At 34.1% G+C, this 21,599-nt stretch overlaps 1 pseudogene; it reads left to right on the forward strand.

Annotated features, from left to right (window-relative positions):
- The first annotated feature begins 21,003 nt into the window (after positions 1-21,003).
- Positions 21,004-21,492, forward strand: LOC109449539 (protein max pseudogene; annotated as a pseudogene).
- Positions 21,493-21,599: the final 107 nt, after the last annotated feature.

Genomic DNA, 21,599 nt, shown 5'->3' on the forward strand with positions numbered 1-21,599 from the left:
TCCTATGTGCTATGGAAGAGTATTTTTCTAACTTCACCAGTGAGGAAGCTGAGATTTATTTTCTTCATAGTCACATACACTCAATGGCGAAGGTGGGGTTGGCCTTGAGTGTTGCTGACAGCCTGTCTCTACCATCCTAAGCATCACTACTCTTCAATTCATGGAACAGATGGTTCTGCACACTGTACTAGGAAAAAAGTAGAATATTTGAAGGGTATAAAGCAAACAAACAAAAAAACTAAAACCTTTAGGAAAAATTATTGGGTGTATGCAAAATGCCAAAACGTCACTAATCCCTCTTAGTAATTATATAAACATACAGACTATATATGGTTTATAGAAATTGTCATGTGATTATATGATTAGAAGATCTCTCAAGAGCAAATTAATGTAAACTCAAATGGTAACAACTATTTCCTTTAAACTTGGTTACGTGCCTTATTATATGAAGAAAAAGAGAAAGATCTATTTTTTCTCATACTTGTAAATATTCATAATTGATTATGTAATGATTGAGCAACCACTGGACTAAGCTAAGTGGTAGATTTCAGACTCTTGAAGCTCTGAAATTTGTTAAACCACACTTCCTCTTCTAGTTTTTTGTTTGTCTGTTTGTTTTTTCATAAACTAAAATCTTGACCCCCTAAATAAATAGAAGGTGATTTTAGATGTCTTGGCACTAAGAAAAATGATATCTATTGCTCTCCACAATTCTTGAAATAATTGCACCCTCTTTGGGGATATGTGTGAGTCCTGGGGTTTAAACTAATTTTAATAAGAGTTTACAGAGAAGATTAGCAAACTTTTTCATTCGTAGGTGGGAGCATTGCATTCCCTGGGCTGAAGAAGAATATTAATTCCAGGAAGGGAGATAAGTCAATTTTGTTACTGGCTTCATGGATAGCTTCATTTGGTAGTAGTCCTAGGTGGGAATATGATACAATACCCCTTGAGAAAGTGTCTGCATTCTGGTAAAATTTTCCTTTGTAATTCTATTGTCTACGTAAATATGAATTTGAAACAAGGTTTCTGGTTTAATACTTCACATTTTTGGGTATGTTGTACAAAGTTATTGATTGTCCCATGATAATATCAAAACATGAAGACATACTTTGAGGCTGGAGAGGAAAAGAATATAGAGGATATGTTAGAATGAGAAAATGGCATTCCCACATCAGCATATTAGATTAATGTGATCTCTACCTTGTAACCAACCCTCAGGAAAACTACAACATATAACATCACACAGTCATGAAATATTTTTGTCCTATTAAATTTGAGGACATGGAACCAAAGAATAAGTTTGCCTCAGTGTATTGCTGTAGCTGATATGGGGACCCCAATGGATAAAGAATTCTCCACTTTCTAGGAGAAGTCATGGAACATTTGACAAAACAACGCATAGTTTTCACTACAGCTGAGCAAATGCTTAACTACAGTATGGTTTCTCATACTGTATATCCAGGTTTGTTAAAATAACAATAACAACATTAACAACAACAAAAACTCTGCATTATGGGTTGGAATTCAGGGTGAAGAATAAAAAATAAACCTGTTAAAAAGCTTTTAGCAGATGGAAGCCCATTTTATACTTACAAGGATGCCCAACTGGTGTAAAGAAAGCAAAACGTACAAACTCGAGACCCAGATGTTGTTTTATAGCCAATCTAGTGAAGCGAAAATAATCCAGCTTACTTTGTAACTGGGAGAAAAAGGCAAGTAGTCTGAAGTGCCGATATTATAGAACTCCTCATCAAATTATTTCAGTAGTGCATAAATACTAGTTTGTTTAGTGCTAGGAGATATAATAGGAGACGTAGGAATTTGTTAGCTAAGCAAATTAGCAGCCATTAAATAAGCTCACTTTGAGAAATCTTGTGAACTAGAAAAAGGTCAAAAGGTTACACTAAAAACAAATTATGTCTTAAAACCAATATCAAACATTTATAGTGCTATTTAACAGCATTTCTCCTCTTATTAAAATTAAGGAAAGAGGCCCACAGGCCACAGACTAAATCAATTTGTCTTGCCAGAAGTAAATGGGACAAGGTAAATGAGAAAATGAGTCAAAATTTAACTTGTACATCAGCAATAACACCAAACATTTCTTGCTAGACTGTTAGATAATCATGAAGTTGGCAGCGGCCATATCCATACTTTATGTTATAGCAATTATTCCAGGCATTAGAATCATTATAATAATTAAATTAGTTGATAGAATAAAGAATCTAGAAATGAGGGTAGTCTGGAAATTGAGGACCCGTTTTCAAGGTTGCATACAGTTGTCAGTTAGTGACAAGGAATCAGATCATTGTCTAACTTACTCATCTTTCACCTGCTACTCCCATTTTCTCTTTTACCAACCAATGAAGAGAAACTAGGGACAACGAAAAAAGCACCATTTACATCTATTTACATACCACTTACATCCATTCACCACTCATTGGAATGAAATTCTGAGTTCTCATTCTAAGGTTCCCTCTGCCTGTAACCACCCTCTTACCTTTCTTAATTTGGACAATTCTTCTTCAACCATTAAGAATTTAGTTAGTTCAGACTTTCTATTTTATAGAAAGTATTTTCTAGACTCCACATATTATAGTCCATGTCCCTACTGTAGAAATCTTCTTCATAGTATCATCACATTATATGAAAATTAAAAATTTATATAAGTCTTTAGAACTAGCCTGGAACCCTCTTGAGGATAAGGGACGATATATTATTATCTTAGTAGCTGGAATATTACAGACCTTCAATACATATTTGGAGGACTGTATTAAAGTTTATAATAGTCTTTTGGGAAAAAACCTTATAGTGAAGTCTTAGAAATATTAGAAAGCTGAGGTGAATATGTAGTCGCCTGATGGAAAACGTTTTGGTTGCTTACAATGCAGACAATATTTCAGGATTCAAATTCAGCACCAACAATTAAACTATTATGGTGAAGCTATTTAATTAACCTCTCTGAGCCCCAGGTTTTTCATCCATATAGCAGTGATATTTATAATACTTAGTTCACTATGTTCCTCATCAGGTAATCATTGTAATGTCCTTGTCTGACATATTGTAAACAGCTGTTAAACAATAGGTGCAATTGTTAATATGATCATTATTGTTAGGAATGGTAGTCAATGTTCCACAGGTAGTGGTAATTAAGATTAGGAATCTACAAACAACACCCTGTGCACCTTGAAGATAGCTAATGCAGTCATTATAATATGCTTAATCAACATGAATATACACAATATGTGCCTTGTAACTTTTTATTAAAGTTTTACTTTCAGGGGTAGCTTTCCAGTTCCTTCTTCAGACTGAGTAAACCCCCTCCACTTGCCACAATAAAGTGACCAAAACATATTCAGCCTCTTCAGTGATTTAACCTGGATATTTTGGAAATTTTCAAATTAAAAGACATCTATATGTTATTCTCAATTTCTAAAATAGACTGTAAAGCTGTAAATATTGTCCATTCAAAATTAAAAAAAATAAAATAAAATGAATGACACGTTGAATATGCTCATATGAGTCAATATTTTTATGGCAAGCAGAAAGGATTTTACTGGCTAAGGGATGATTGCTTTGGATTGCCATTTATTTTACTAAAACAAAGCTTTTTAAATTAATAATGTACTTTATTACATATTTACACACTCAATCTGTGTGTAAATATTCCCTAATTTAACTTATGGGAACATTTTTAAAATGGTCGTCAAACATTAAGGTATATCCCCCTAACACAAGTTATTTTTCAGTACTAAAAGGAATTTTTTTAATTCAAAGAATACATTTTGCTCTCCCCTTTCTTTATGATAAATCCGTAGATCAATCAATTTTATTTTATCAAAATATTAAAATATCATCATGAAAACTTAAAAATAGAAAGCGTCCATTAAAACTTCCTAGGATAATTGTTTCCCTCAATAATACAATCTGTTCCAGTACCATAGTATTCATTTTGCTAAGATTGTTATAAATCCAAGTGACTCGATGGGTACTATATGTTCACAATGTGAGTATGAAATGGGACTAAAGTACCTATCTTTGGTTTCTAACATATTGGTAAATAGCAATTTTGTTCTTAACTGTAAATTTATTTAATTGTATTAATCACAATCGCATGTTCTTGTCTATCTAGTCTTGGAAGATATAAACTCAATGAATTTACATCCAGTTTCATTCACAATGAATTGTGCTCCTGAATTTTAACATGCTTTCCTAAAACTATTAGCTGTGTATCTGCTTTATGGGATGTTCCTACATAAGCTGGCTGTTCATCAATTTGGTGTCCATACATTTCTTTGAAAGTTATATTATAATTAGAGTTTAGGTTAATACTACTCAGTAACCATAAAACAGACATAAAATAATTATAACTCATTTAGTGAAATTAGAAAAGGAACAATTATTAGACTCCCATTGTGAAGCTTTGCTGTGAGGGATAGATAATCTATCTGCAAGATGTACTTTAAGAACACCATTTTCAAAGAAATAAACTAGATAGATTACCGCTTTGTCTTTGTGCACTTGAGGCAGAAGTACAACTGAAAACTTGTGTTGTATATGTGAGTTTCCTGAAGTTTCCTAAATATTTATAGGCAAATTAAAAACAAAAAAATTGGGATAGTATAAGTTTAAAAGAAATTTATATTCATTTTAATATTTGTTAAGCTGAAAAATCATGTCTGAGAGTTTGCAAATATGCTACATAAATTAATTTGTATTTGTATTGGTAAAGCATATTTCACATAAATTGGCAAAAAAAAAAAAAAAAAAAATACCATCTAATGTACTCAAACCCTGTCTGAAAATTGTACTGATCAGTCATTTTCTTCAGTGTGCTCCGGAGTGATTGATTTGCTTAACTATCAAGAGAAGTGTGTTGGGCTTTACAATTTGCCTTATTATTCATCCCCCTGGCAAAGGTATGTTCATATATTCACAGATATGAGAAGATGATGTCTAAGACTTGGAAGTATACAGTGGGGAAAGTAAAGGGTTTTCTTTGTATTCCTTTTCAATAAACCTTGTTTCTTCTAAACAGTTTTACTGTGATGTGAGACCACCAATGTCCAAGGAAGAAGATAATAGATAGATGATAGATAAATAGATAGATAGATAGACAGACAGACAGACAGACAGACAGACAGATAGATAGCTATTGCTTTACGAAAACATAAATCAGCTCTGACATATCTATAAATTTAATTTATTTTAATTGTTGCTGAGAAGAACGTTTGGCGGTAAGAATTCATATTTCTCCACTGGGTGAAATGGCACATTCTATAAAATGAAAGGATCTAAGGACCTCGCTACACCAGCAAAACATATGGGCACTGAGAGGAAAAATAAAATCTCTTGGCATTGGCTTTAAGTGAGGCAAGAAGAGGGTTCATTCTTCCTCACTATCCTTAATAATTTGCTAGTATTTTCTGTTTGTTGTAATATTGTCAAATCTTCAGTATAATCCCCAAAAAACAGGAAAAAATGTTTTGACACATTGCAATTGAGAGGGTTTTGGGGATCAAAGCAAACAATAATAGTAATAATAATAATAATGGGATATACTCTTAAAGAAGAGTTGAGGTCATCACAAATTTTATTTGTTTAATAACATATAACTTCTGTTTTGACTCTGGTTCAATGAAAAAACAAAGACATATCCAGAGAATTATTTTTGACAGCTATGAACAAAAAGGAAGAAAGTAAAGGTTTCCTTCTGAGAGTACTTTACTGTCATTTAAACTGTTTCCATGTTTCTTTTCTTTTACCTTTCTTTCTTGCTTTCTGACCACCAGGGATCCAATGTTAGCACAGAGTCACTGGGGCTCTGTCCAGGGTTAGACAGATGTTGCTATAGTCGGGATTTTATGATGACAGAATGAGATTTCCAGAATGCACTAGTGAGTTCTGTGACAATCGTCAAGCTTGTCATTTGGAGCAAATACAAGGCAAATCATTGATTACTTTCAACACTCGCTACCTTTTCTTCGAGTGTGTGAAATGTATTTTTTTGTTTTTCCCATCTAAAAATAATAGTTAGATAGCAGCCCCCCAAAGTAGGCAACATTATTCATAGTCCAAGACTCTCAGGAATCAGAATGTATATTAGGCTGAAAGAAATTAAGATTTTCAAGATGAGTTCAGTCTTGCTAGACAAGTAAGGGTAATTAATTGAGTGAAAATGCAAAATTAAAAGCAAATGATGAATTTGTCTAATTTCTTCCTCTTCCAATGTTCCAGTACATTCCTCTGACCATTCTCCAAGAAGATTGCTTGAACTAACATCTGTGAATTATAGGCTTCTACTAAAGTACGGAGGTTTTTTTTTTTTCCTTCTTCTTAAGAAAAAGCATCTGATGAACAGTTGTCTCAAAGATTTAGAGGATTCATTCCAGTTTTTAATAATCCCATGTGGCTTTAAAATATTTTAATACTTTTTCTCAACATGTTTCCCACTATACAGCTGTGAAATTAGTAGGACAATTGATATGGGAAGAATAGTGCCCTTATTTTTCTGTATCACAAATATTTTTAGGGACAAAGTAAGGATTTAATAGCAAAACGAAAACATTATTATTCAATGTGTTTAATACCTTGGCATTGTAATCAAATTGGTCAATTCTTTATTAAAAATAACCAAGTTGTCTGATTTATTTGATTTTAAAAATTAAAATCACTATCTATCTGTATCTGAAATGTCAACTCAATTTACTCAAAATTATCAAACAGATTAAGTGTGTAAGATACAGCATAGAATAAGAAAAGATTTACTGTGACAAATTGTTTTATGTTTGCCATAAATATTTTCCCTGCCACATTTCTCTTAGTTAAATAAGATACATGTTTTAATGTTGATAAAATTTAATTGTCAGGTGGAAAGGAGTTTTAAAAATTGAGGGTGAGATTCTAATGTTTATCCAAATGGATTTATTAATACTCTCATATAAATTAGTGTTAAAAACTTTTAATAAGATTTCTAAATTTAAGTATCCATAGTAACTTTTATACAGGTTGGAGGCATTAACAAAAAGGAAAGAAACAGAAAAATAAAAGGTAGACATTAGAAAAATTAGACTGTAATAAAAAAAGTTCCATGAAATATCTAAGATGATCTTCACTATAGGTACTGTATTAATGTTATACATTTTTAATGTTATCCTATGCATAATTTTAATGATATTAACAATGAAACAATAGTAGCCTTTTTTTCTGAAAGTGAAACAAATGTTTCAAGAGTGCTGTATTTTGTGGAAGTTTTCTTAAAAATTAATAAAAACTGGCCTTTCCAAAATTTCAGGTAATTAAAATATTACGAATTTAAAAATAAAGATACAAATATTTTATGTGAAAAATTAGGATCCACAGGGATAAAACTATAATTCTTTTGTATACTGCTTCAATTAAACTTTCGATTGTAATGCTTTTCCTTCAGCATAGTATAACAACAATTTATTAGAAATATTTTACAAACTTTATGTGTAATATTTAGCTGTACAACTTATAATGTATAAAATTGTATTTGTAATAGATGCTCCTTTTCACATCTGTTAGGGAATATATATGGTTCTTTTAACTAGTCATGAAATTTATATAGAAAAAGAATATTTGTATATAACATATATTTCAAATGAATACTGAAAAAAAAACAGCACCTTAATATGTTCCCAACGTATTTGAAATGTGGATGCTTGTCTTTGGCAAAATCTGAAAGATTTTAGCATAAAACAATATTAGTGTTCATTGTGAATATGTGAAAACTGTGCTTTGTATATTTTAACTATAATCCTAACACGATAAAATAAGCATGACCTTTCATCCCTCCCCTCTATTTCCAGATCACTTCAGAGCCCTTTGCTGCCCTTCAACCTCAACTTATTCCCTGGAAGAACTTCTTGTTAATTTATTTTATTTTCATAATTTTGGTTATTTTTATTCTCTGTTGCACGTCAGTAAAATATTTTGAGATTTTTTAAAACTGAAAGACAAAGCAAACTACTGAGGAAATCTGCAACAATTAGCAGCAAGATTAGGATAATTTTTAAGTCCCAAGATCATTAGAAATAATATTGTTAGAATAAAAATCTAAGTCTATACCATTTTGAAGCCAAAACTTCAAGTGTTCATCCTTTTGGAGTTCTTAAGAGACTTCCTTCTCCAAAATGAGTATTTTTCAGGTCAAAGTGAAAGAAAAGATTGAAGTCAAAACTAATCAAGATATAACTTCAGTCATTAGATAGATACAAATGAATCTCCAACTGGATGCTTTTATAATTAATTACCAGTTTAGAAAGTCACAATTTTCTATTAGAACCAACTTCAGTCACCAGAGGGATAACAGACACAACAACGTAAAATTTACTGAGCTAACCTAAATCTAAAACAACAAATTTATTCTGGTTGGCAGTGAAATATTAATAAAAGCACAGGCAAATGCTAATTTTCCCCCTCATACACTGTCCTGCAAATAATATAAACATATGACAGAATGTAGTTAAATTTGAATATTGAATTGACACAATGAATTCTTTCTCCAGAGTCCACTATAATACCAATTCTTTGAATCCATGTCAGTTCCACAGAAAATTTAAGAGAGAGAAAGAAAGAAAGTGAGAGTGAGAGAGAGAATAAAGTGAGGGAGAGATATAAGAAGAGTGAAAGAAAGAAAAAGAAGGAAAATTCAAAACATGAGAGAAGGAACAGAAAGCTAAATAAAATTGAGTATTGGTGTAATTTTGATATAATATGTTAGTCAGCTTGTTATGTAAACATTATTTTACAAAAAAACAGAACTTTAAAACTTGTCTTTGTAGGATAATAATTCTGATAATATTTAACTAATGTTCTTTCTCTAAATCAAATTTGTACACTTTGTTTACCTTATCATATTCTTTCTATAACTAATCTCAATTTTTACAGCAGTAAATTAGCACAGACATCTGTAACAGAAGGAGACTCTCCAAATAAATGAAGACATCTGTCTTTTTGAAGAGGGACAGAGAGTCTATAAGAGGAATTAAGCGAAAAAGAAAGATTCCCTTATTCAGTCAGAGCAAAGCAAGAGGCTGAAGTAATTCCGACTTCATAGATTCAAAGCCAAGGTGATCGTTGTTACATCAATATTATTATGGGAAAGAGGGGGAAATTAGGTGGCATGTCACACACAAGACAAAACTAGTATCCAAGATATGAAAAATCCTGAGGAAAATATTTCAGTACAAATGTAGAAATCACTGCACATCTTAAAACCACTGTGAATTACATGAATTCTATCCAGATTAAAAGATCAGAGAGAAGCTAGATATTCAATGTTGATACAAGTCCTATGATGTGTTATGCCAAAAACAAGGTGCTGGGTAGTAGTTAAAACAACTCAATGAAATTAGCATTGATTGGCTATGTCCAGAAACACTTTGATTAAGCAACATAATTTCTTTTTTATAATCAACTATAATCCATTTCTGAGAACTATATATTCATGAAAGTGGTTGTGGTAGAAACCATCTTAGAGAATATCAGAGTTTAAAGACATTTAAAGGTAAAAAGGACTTGGAAAATCAGGTAGTCCATGTTCCTTATTTTACATAGGAGAAAACTCAGACCCAGAGGTATTAAATTTTTATCCAGAAATATCTTAACCACTGATGTAGACAGGTAGATAAGGTAAATATATATAAGATAGAAAAAATATATGGAAAATATAGACACCATGTTTCCCTGAAAATAAGACCTAGCTGGACAATCAGCTATACTGCGTCTTTTAGAGCAAAAATTAATATAAGACCTGGTATTATATTATATTATATTATATTATATTATATTTATTATATTATATTATATTAGACCCGGTCTTATGTTATAGTAAAATAAGACCGGGTCTTGCATTAATTTTTGCTCCAAAAGATGCATTAGAGCTGATTGTCTGGCTAGGTCTTATTTTCGGGGAAACACAGTATAGGTATAGATAAGATACACTTATAAATACATAGTTATATCTTATCTATATCTATGTATCTATAATTATACCTTATCTCTGTCTATTTATCTACCTATCTATATGGGATCAATTATAAAGTTCTTTTTTAACATGATGTTAGCTCTCCTAAAGAAAAAAGTTTCTAATTATGCCATAACCAGCCTCTCTTTAAAAAAAAAAAAAAAAAAAATTAACCTGATATGTTTCTTAAAATTTTTCAATGGCAATCATAGCTGTTACCTGTTTTCCATTTTCCAAATTGCATGTATATATATCTTATTTATCATAGCCCCAAATTTCCAATCCATGCAACAAATAAATCATTATTTACAGCATTTCATTTAAACTTGAGTTAATATATTTTAAACAGTGGATACTTTTTCTGTCAAGAGCATATTCATCAGCTTATTAGAGAGGATTGAATTCCAGTTTCTAATATTATTAACATTTCTTGTGACTCTATCTGTAATGCTTGGTCCAATCTATATTATCACTTACCTTTTGCCTATTAACATCAGTAGCACTTCTTTTTATTAGTCTCTTGATACGCACTGATGTTTTATGCATAATGATGCTCAAATTTAATTGAGCTGTAAGTTTCTGTTTAATTATGAGGCTCTGTGATATCTTCAGTTCTTTTTCCTTCTATGGTTTCTGTGAAATTTCTCTATAACCCCTTTAAAATTCCTCATCTATTAAACTCCTAGTAGAAAAGCCAATTTTAAGAGAAAGACTAATTAGAACTTTGCAATTAACTTAATGTATTTTTTTGTATGTAAGCAAAAGTCTTTCTTTAAATATGCCTTGTGGAATAGTCTAAACACTGGCCTTCAATGAATGGTCTTGTCCTTACTAGAAAATTCTTTGGCTTGAAAATCAAATATATATTTAAGCACAAAAACAGTGTCACATTTCAGTGGCTGTTTTCACTCTAGTTTAGTTGTATTCAAGAGGTGCTTACTATTTTCCACAGAGGTAGCTCATTGTAAGAGCTATTCCGATAAGTTAGAGGTACAGAATTTTCTACTATAACAGGAGTCCATTAACCACTTCACAATTAAACCTGTGAAATCTTCATCGTGTGTGATGTTCACAGGTAAAATTTCGAAATTATTGGTTAGTAATCTGGATAACACACCTTTACATTAAAACATTCCCAGCCACTTTGATATTAAGTATATTTTCACCATTTGTTGAAGAATAAAGATGCACTTCTCCAGTAAGAATTAGAAACTAAAATTTGGAGTCCTCAAATCAGAGCTTTGAAAATAACAGTGGTTATGGAGGGAATGATGCTTTCTATGTCCCCTTATGCTAGGACATATTTCAAAAGTTACACTGTTATTACTCTGTCTAGTTAACTGGACTTTAGGGAATCACCACGAAAAAAAAAAAAAAGTTCCTTTCCTATTTCTTTCATGAGAATCACCCATTATTTAATTATTTCTTAAATGTTACCTATAATTGGTGATTCTCATAAAGAAATAGGAAAGGACATTTTTTTCATAGGACTTAAAGTGAAATGGACTTGAATAAATTCTGGAGATAGTTTCTATGACTATGTCCCACAGCATTTTCATGTGTTTATTAATTCTGCCTCTACCATTTGGGCAAAGAAGAAAGGATATGAATACACATGAGTGAAATTATTGGTGTCTTCAGTTGGGTTTCCTAAAAGCAGAGCCTGAGACAAAGATTCAATTGCACATGTGCACTCAGGGAATGTTTATCAGGAAAAGCCTGTAATGAGGAGAGAAATGCAATATAAAGGAGGGAACAGGGAATAGCACAAGCAAGGATATAGCTTCTGATAAAGTTAAGCCTTGGCCTGCACCCTAGTGAGGAGGCTCTCCTCACAGCTGTCTCATGTTGAGGCAAGAGGATCTTGTAGCCCATATAAATTCCTGTCGGGGGATTTGAGGAGGTCAGGTAACCTTCCACACATCCTCCGTGAGGTAGTTCCTATCAAACTAGATCAAGTCTCCTGATAAGCTCACAAGTGTAAATTAGTCAAAGAAATTTAAGCATGTGAGGGAAAATAAAAGCAAGATAGAAACTGCAGCATGTCCACTTGGCTTTCAATCTTTTAAAGCAATGGCTATCAAAATGTAGTCTATGGAGCAGAAGCAGCAGCAACACATGGGAACTATGAGATATGGCGCTACAGTATGCTACAGTGGTATTTGTGAAAGAAAAGCCAAGTCTGACAATTAAGTTCACGAACTTGTTGCAACGATGTTGCTACCTTTTCTGATATCAGAGGGATCATTCATTATGAATTTGTGCCAAGCAAACAGTTAATCAACTTTATTATTTGGAACTGCTGAAAAGGCTGCCTGAAAAAGTTAGTCAAAAATAAAACCTGAAGTTTTTGCCAACAATTCATGGCTCTTGCATCACAACAATGTACCAACTCACACGGCACTGTCTGTAAGAGAGTTTTTAGCCAGTAAACAAATAACTATATTGGAACACCCTCCCTACTCACCTCTTCTGGTCTCCAATGACTTCCTTCTTTACCCAAAGATAAAGGAAATATTGAAAGGAAGACATTTTGATGACATTCAGGATAGCAAATGCAATACATGACAGCTCTGATGACCATTCCAGAAAAAGAGTTCCAAATTGCGTTGAAGGGAGGAGTAGGCACTGGAGTTGGTGCAGAGCTTCCCAAGGGGAGTACTTTGAAGGTGACCATAGTGATATTCAGCAATTGGGTATGTAGCACTTTTTCTAGCATGAGTTTGTGAACTTGTCAGACCTCATAAAGCAATGACAAAATAAACAAAAAAATAGTTCAGAAAGTGGATCCACACACTTATGGGTAATTGATTATGGCTAATTCAACCCAGGTGTGGAGGTAATGCAATAGTGACAAAAATAATCTCAAGAAATGGCGATGGCATGTTAATTATCAATTGCTACATAGCAAATTACCCCAAACAGAGTGACTTAAAATAATATTTTTTATCTCACAGCTTCTGTAGGTTAGGAATCTGGGTAAAATTTAGCTGAGTGCCTCTGACTCAAAGTCTGTCATAGACTGCAAGCAAGGTTCCAGATATGGTCCTAGCCATCTCAAGGCTCAATTGGAGAAAGATCTACTATGGTTTGAATGTCTCTGTCCCCCCAAATTCATCTGTTGATATCCTCACCCCCAAAGTTGATGGTATTAGCACCGGGGGCCTCTAAGAGGTGATTAGGTCACAAGTGGGGAGCTCACATGAATAGGATCAGAGCCCCATGAGTGGGGTCTTTAATAAAAGAGGTTCTACAGAGCTCCTTAGAGACTCTGGCCATTTGAGGATACAAGGAGAGATCTGCATTTCAAAAGAGGACCCTCATCCAGCTTTGCTGTGACCCCGATCTCAGAATTCCAGTCTCCAGAACTATGAGCAATACATTTTTGCTTTTTATAAGCCACTCACTCTGTGGCATTTTGTTATAGTAGCCCGAATGGACTAAGACAGGACCTGCTTCCAGCTCCCTTATATGGTTGTTGGCAAAATTTAGTTCCACACAAACTGTTGGACAGAGGGCTTCAGTTCCTCATGAGCTACTGTCCAGAAGCTACCCTTGGTTTCTTGCCATATGGGACTTCTGCATTAGAGAAATTCACAACAAATCAGACGGAGAGGGAGAGAGAGAGAGAGAGAGAGAGAGAGAGAGAGAGAGAGAGAGAGAGAGAGAGAGAGAATTACAGTCTTAAATCCTTATCATGAAAATGATGACATCCCATCATGTTCTATGCATTAGCAGGAAGTCACTAGAAACAGGCCATACTCAAAGTACTACACAAAAATACTAGTATCAGGAAACAGGGATTATTGGGAGCCATTTTAGAAGCAGCCGACCACAGTCCATTCTCTGGCCCCCAATGGTCAATGATTCATGTCCCTTCTGTGTGCAAAATATATTTACCTCATCCCCCAGATTTGCAGTTATTCTACCCCTTACAGTAGCAGCTTAAAGTCCTATCATTTATATTAGGTCCAGAAGTGGACGAGGCACATCAGTTATGTTTCCTTAAGTACAGCTTCTAGAGCAGAGTCAGTAGACCTGCAACTAATAATACAATTTATCTGCTTCTCAAACACTCAATATACAAGGGTGAGACAGGAATATGATAACTGCTAAAATGGGCATCAATAAAGAAAAAAAATAGTTACTCTTATCTCAGTAAAATACATAACAATTAGCTTAAAGTAGATCATAAATATAGATGCAATTGGTAAAATATATAAATTCCAAAAGAAAACATAGTAGAAAATCATAATATACTTCTGCTGGCAAAGATTTTTTAGTTACATGTATTTACACTTTAAATATATATATATATATATATATACATATACATACATATATATATACATATATATGTGTGTATATATATATATATATGTTATTTATATATACACACATATATGTTATAATTTATATATATATACACACATATATAAAATGAGCTTTTTCAAATTTAGAACCTTCATATTTAAAATGATGTTGTTAAAAAAGTGACAGATAGGGACAATATCTTTACAAAGCATTATCTGATGAAAGACATATATTCAGGACACACAAACAATTTTTACAACTCAATAAAAATAAGTCAAAAAAACCAATAAAGATAGGCAGGAAAAAAAAGGACATTTCATTTAAAAAGATATATGGATGGTAAATAAGCACAAAAAATAATTCTTAATATGGTTAGACATTAAGAAAATGCAAATTAAAACCACTACATACCAACTAGAATGATTGAAATTAAACTGAAAGTACTGAGTGTTGGTGAAGATTTGGAGCAAGTAGAATTTGCATACATTGCTATTGGGGAGGGCAAAATAATACAGCTCTGTTGGAAAATAGTTTGTCAATTTCTTATGAAGTCTCTCTCACACACACACACAAACACACACACACAAACACACACTACAGTAATTCCACTTCTACGTATTCACTCAAGACAAATAAAACTATGCCTTTCCAAATACCTATATGCCAAATACCCTCAACTTACTCCTCAAGGTATGGAAATATATGGCCCACATAGGGATTTTATTCATAATCATTGAATCTAACAATACCACAAATATCTATTAACTCATGCACAATGAAATACTATTCAGCAATATTAACAAATGAATTACTGAGGCATGTGACAATATGGATGAATCTACAAAGCCTTAAGCTAAGTGAAAGAAGCCACAAAAGACTGCATACTAAATGATTCCATTTAGATTGCATTTTCATTCTGGAATAGGCAAAACTATAGAAAGAAAACTGAAATGGCTGCCAGGGGCTAGTAGTAGATGAAAGTCACTGATGGGAAGGTGCACAAGAAAACTTCTTGAGGTGCTGAAAATATTCTATATTCTACATTATGTAAGAAGTTTTATTACATTATGGTTGTGGTAGTGATTTCATGACTGTATGTATTTGTCTAAGTCTTTTAAAGCACATACTTAGAGTGAATTTTACTATATTTACATTGTATTTTCAATAAATCTAACTTAAAAAAGAAAAGGAAATCTGCATTGAATGTTCCCACTATGAGAATATTTGATATGCAATGCTCTCACTGAAGCAATTAGAAAAAGCTAAATATGTTCCAAACATCATTTTCACTGTCATTAACTTTTAAAGGAACAAGAATTAGATTAATTAAATTTCTATAGAGAAAATTTCCAAGGAGACTTCATGTTCATCAGATATTTACCTGCATGCAAATGGGCCAACTTATGGGTATTTTCCCTTCATAGAGTGATGTTCAAGCTTAACCTAAAACTTATATACATCAACAGGGTGAAAAGAAACCAGCTAAACTCCTAATGTCCTAGCAGTATAGGAGTAACAATTTAGAAATTTGAGGAGCCTCATCATTAGGCTAGTGTTTCCCAAAATATATTGTAGAATTTCAAGAGTGTGTAGAAGGAATCGGAGTTTACTTAAAAATTTCTAAAAAGCAGCGTAAAACATCCTAGAGTCTAATAGACCTTGGAAAACAAAGGCCTGTTAGGGGAGAAGACTATATCAAACACTTGGCTGGTCTTGCCTTTAAGATACTTGCCAGATTTTTTTGCTGCATGAGTTTAAAAGTTTGAGAATTTGGTTGGGAAACTCTACTGGGTAAAACTCAGTTTCCTACAATCTCAAAAAGATGAAGACAGAGAGAAAATAAAGTTTTCACGATGAAAATCTCAAGACATCCATGCTCAAGAAACAAGGCAAACAAAAGATAGAGTAAGTTTTAGTAACTACAAGCCAATTCTGCAACAAATTAATCATGATTTCACTGAGGTTTCAGCCCTTTCCTATTTGCTTATCAGATGAAAGAGGAGAACTTTCAGGTGGAGGGCAACAATATCTTTTTTTTTTTTTTTAAATTAAATTTATTGGGGTGACAATTGTTAATAAAATTACATAGATTTCAGGTGTACCAATATCTTGAACTTCTATGTGTCCTTTATATACAGAGAATATATAAAGAAAGAAAAAAAAGATGAAAACTGACAAAGAACAGAGCATGAGGCATGTAAAACACATTTAAAGAATCTAATATACCTATTATGAGAGTCATAGACGAGAGAAAGCAATTGGGGCATATTTGCAGAGATAATGGCAATGGATTTCCAAATCTATTAGAAATGTCAACACATAGACTTACGAAGATCAGCAAAATATAAGAAAGATAAATACCAAAATAAATAAATAAAATAAAATAAAATAAAACAACCACCAAGAAAACAGCAGAAAAAAACATTAAATATGAAAGAAAATTTTAAAAGCAGCGAGAGAAAAAAAGTAAATACTTTATTTTAACAGGTGTACAAGAAGATTGAGAGACGACTAATCAATGGAAATCACAAAAGACAAAACAATGGAATGGCATCTTACTGACATAAAATAATTGTTATCTTAGATATCTAGATAAAATATCCATCCCAAAAGGAATGTAAACATAAGTAATTTCTGACAAAGTGATAATTTGCCACTATCAGGCCTTCAGTAAAAGAAACGTTAAATTAATATCTCAGGCAAAGGGGGAGATCCAAGATTGCAAAGTAGATAAACACTGTGCTTCCTTCCTTCCATGAACAAACTGAAATTACAACTAAACTATAGAACAGTTAACCTGGGAATCATCTGAAGTCTAGCTGAACAGAAGTTTTATAACTAAAGATATAGTAAGATGCCACGTCGACACTGGTAGAAGGAGCAGAGATGCAGAACTGGCTAACCTCAAACCTCCGTGTGGCAGTTGAGAACAAGGAGAGATACCAGCTGTGGAGGATTTCTTCAGAAGAGCGAGAGACCGAGCCCAACACCGGCCTCTCCAACCCAGAATACTGGTGCCAGGAAGTAGAGCCCCCACATCTGTTTGTGAAAAACAGTCAGAATTCCAATAATCTGGGAGGGACAGAAGGCAGCAGGAAACCAGACTACTTCTTAAAGGGATTGTAGACAGACTCCATTACTCCCAGGCACTCACCTTTAGGCTCCAGCGGAGGGACAGTAACTCGGGGGCTGTCAGAGACATGCGGAGGGCCGACTGAGTTGTGTGGTTTTGGAAGTAGAGTTGAGGGACACTCAGCATTTCCCTGTGTAGGGTCCTTCTCCTGTGCAGCAGGCAGGCAGGCGCCATCTTTAATGTGTTGAGCCCGCCCCCAATGCTTATGGCCAAAACCAAATCTGATTGATCTGGTGAGGTCTGCAGCTCCGCCCTGCTGACTCACTGGGACCCTGCCCCCTGCCCTACACAACTCCCACAGCACCAGAGGCACTTTTTCCTAGAGCAGCCAGCCCCGCCTTCATTGCAATCTTTATTGGAAAACTAACAAGAGTCTGACAGACCCCAGGCAGGTGGAGACTGGCCCTCACTCCAACCCAACCCCCAAACAAATATCAAACTTCAAAACAGTCATTCCTCCCAACACTCTCTTGAGCTATTTTCACACTTGCTTGGGAGACTGCCCTGCTTTCTTTAGAAAGCCGAATTACGTAAATAATAAACCTTTCCATACCCTTTTGGTATGTGTTTGGCATCATCAGTCTCAGCATCCAAATCAAATAATGGGTAGAGCGTCCGTGTGCTTCCATGGGGTGTTATCACCACTTCTATTAAATGTTGTACTGGAGGTCTCAGCTGGTGGAAACACACACACACACACACACACACACACACACACACACGCTCGCACATATACACACACACACACAAATAAAGAGGCAATTTTTCTTTTTTTACTACCAGTTATCAATTCTTAATATAAAGCTTTAGTAACAAACACTAACTAAAATAGCAGGGTTTTGGTAAAATGACAAAAAATTAGCCAGTGGAACAGAGTGAAAAGCACAGGAACAGATGAATGTATAACCAGTCATATGACTTATAATGAAAGTGGCATGAAGTTTATTGTAAAAAGAATGGTGTTTTTAGTAAATGGAACTGAATGAACTATTTTGCTTATTTTATTTTTTTTTGTAATTTTTCTATTGCTTCTTTTTGATTAACTTTTCTTGTTGTTTGTTTTAACTAAGTTGATTAGTTATTCACATGGCAAAAATAAATTTAGACCCTTCCCTACACCAAATACACAAGGATATTCCAATTGGATTGCAGTCCTTTCTTTAAAATTAATTAATTATTTTAATTCAGGTATAATTAACATATAGCATTATATTAGTACAGGTGTACAACATAATGATCCAATGTTCATATACATTGCAAAATGATCACCACAATTAACATCTATCACCCTACATAGTTCCAGATTTTTTTTTCCCTGTGATAAGGACTTTTAAGACCTACTCTTAGCAACTTTCAAAATGAAATTCAGTATTATTAACTATAGTCGCCTTGCTGTACATTATATCCCTATCACTTATTTATTTTATAACTTCAAGTTATAAAGTTATAACTATACCTTTCAAACCCATTTGGGCCACCTTCCACCCCCTACCTCTGGCCATAACTAATCTATACTTTGTATCTAAGAGCTTGTTTTGTTTTGTTTGTTTGGTTTTTAGATTCCTTATATAAGTGAGATCATCCATTATTTGTCTTTCTCTTTCTAATGTATTTCACTTAACTTGCCCTCCAGTTCCATCTATATTATTGCAAATGGCAAGATTTAATTCTTTTTTACACTTAAATAGTATTCCGTTGTAAATATGTACCACATTTCTTTATCCATTCATCCATCAATGGACTTTTAGGTCATTTTCATATCTTGACTATTGTAATTAATGCTGCAAAAAACATGCGGGTGCATGTATCTTTTCTAATTAGTGCTTTTGTTTAATTTGGATAAATACTGAGAAGTGCAATTACTAAATCATATGATGATTCTATTTTTAGTTTCTAAGGACCTTCCATACTGTCTTCAACACTGGCCGCACCAATTTACATTCCCCCCAATGGGCTGCAGTTCTTAAGGGAATGTAAAGCAATTAAGTTTTACTCAAAAAACATAGAAGAACATCCTCATGATTTTGAGGCAAGCAGATATTTTTTTTTTTTGCAAGACCCAAAGTGCTAAATATAAAATATTAATTGGAATATAATTAAGAATTTCTGCTAATCAAAAACACACTGAAAGATAATATATAGATTTGAAGAACGTATGTGCAAAATATACTACTGACAAAATGTATTATAACTGTGTGCAGAATATATAAAAAACTAATAAAGAAAAGACAGTTTATCTTTTAAAAAATGGACTAATGCCTTGAACACTTAAAAAGAATTATTGCCATATCCAGTATAAGAAAAATTGTTTAATTTCATTATTCTTGAAATGCAAAATAAAACTATATTCATGTACTACTATCTACCAACTGGACCGACTAAAACTAAAAAAAAAAAAAAAAAAAAAGAAAAGATCAAGTGTTGACAAGGATAAACCAGTAATCATTCTGATGAAGTCCTAGTGGAAGCATAAATTAATGTAAGTTATGTTAAGAGTCTGACATCATCTATTTCAGGTAACCATATATACTATATGGCCTTAATCTACCTGTGCTGCCATAATAAAATCCCATATTCTCGTATCTTAAACAACAGAAATTTATTTTCTCACAGTCTGGAAACTGGAAGTCCAAGATCAAAGTGCCAGAGGAGTGTCTGGTCAGAGCTCTCCCCTTGGGATTCAGACCAACCCCTTCTCACTGAGTGCTCACTGACTCTTCAGTATATGACTTTTGGGGGAACACAAACATTCAATTCATAACATTCTTCCCCCAGCCCCCCCAAAAAATCCATATCCTTCTCATATGCATTGTACATTCATTCTAACTCAGCAACCCCCAAGTTCTTGATTAATTCCAGCCTTAACTCTAAAATCTAAAGACCAAATTCTCTTCTAAGCATCACGTCAATAAGGGGCTGCATTCTGGCTACAAGAGAGCTTGGCTCAGGCCTCAGGTGAGATCACAGCCCTAAATGACACATTGATTTCACCTTGGTAAGAACCTGAGCAGAGGACCCAGAAACTGTGCTCTAACCTACCTACCAAGCTGTAACTTGTGTTATTTTAAGCCCCTAAATTTGTGATACAGCAAATAGGGAACTATAATATATATGACGTCTCACATATCTTAGGGGGCAAATCCACATTCTAAAAATACATGCATATTTTCTCAAATCCCAACAGTGTATGTGTGGAAAAAAGAATAATTAATGAAAACACACTTGCAACACAGAGAAGATTTAATATATTTTGTTCAATTGGCATAAAAGACTAAAGATGTTGATACAGCTTTCCAAACTACTTAATACAATCTCTTAACTTACATATTACAACAAATGTTCATTAACATTTCGGAACTTATTGAAAGAAGGCCAGAGTGAGGAGGTTGTTCTTGTCCATGTTTTGTGTACTCGTATATACATGTGAGTAAGAGTGCCAGTGAGTGAGTGTGTGTGTGTGTGCGTGCGGGGGTGGGGTGGGGGGCACGTGGCTTGTTGTCCCCCCCCCCCCCTTTCCTCTTGCCTGCAGCCCCTGCAGTGGCTGCTCTCTGGGCGGTAGGAAATGAGCAATAAGGATGACACTGACATGAAGAGCGATGCTAACAAACTGGGCTCATCGTAATGCACCGGAACAAAAACATAGGGACCGCACCAAAGACAGCTCTCACAGTGTGCAGAACTCAGTCCCATCCCTCCAAGGAGAGAAGGCACCTTGGGCCTAAATCCTAGACAAAGCCACAGAGTCTATCCAGTACACTATGCGGAGGAAAAACCACACACACTAACACGACACTGAGGATCTCCAGAGGCAGAATGTTCTACTGGAGCAGGAAGTCCTTGCACTGGAGACGGTGAGGCCCAGGACCCAAAGGCAGACCAACCATCCCTCCTCACACAAGGCGCTCCACACCAACGCCGAGGGCGGTACCATCTCTGCCTTAGATGGGGCTGGGACTCCAGCTTAGAGTCAGAGCCCCAAAGCAGGAGCTCTGTGGGCAGGCCAGCAATAAAAACTGTCGGTTGTCTCCAACTCCTCTCAGTTCATCCTTAGAACCCTCAGAACCATTTGAGTCTCTCTCTCTCTCTCTCTCTCTCTCTCTCTCTCTCTCTCTCTCTCTCTCTCTCTCTCTCTCTCTCTCTCTCCCAATTTTATTTTTA

This window comes from Rhinolophus sinicus, chromosome 17 (assembly GCF_057876585.1).
Source record: "Rhinolophus sinicus isolate RSI-liver-muscle chromosome 17, RSI-T2T, whole genome shotgun sequence".
Lineage (NCBI taxonomy): Eukaryota > Metazoa > Chordata > Mammalia > Chiroptera > Rhinolophidae > Rhinolophus > Rhinolophus sinicus.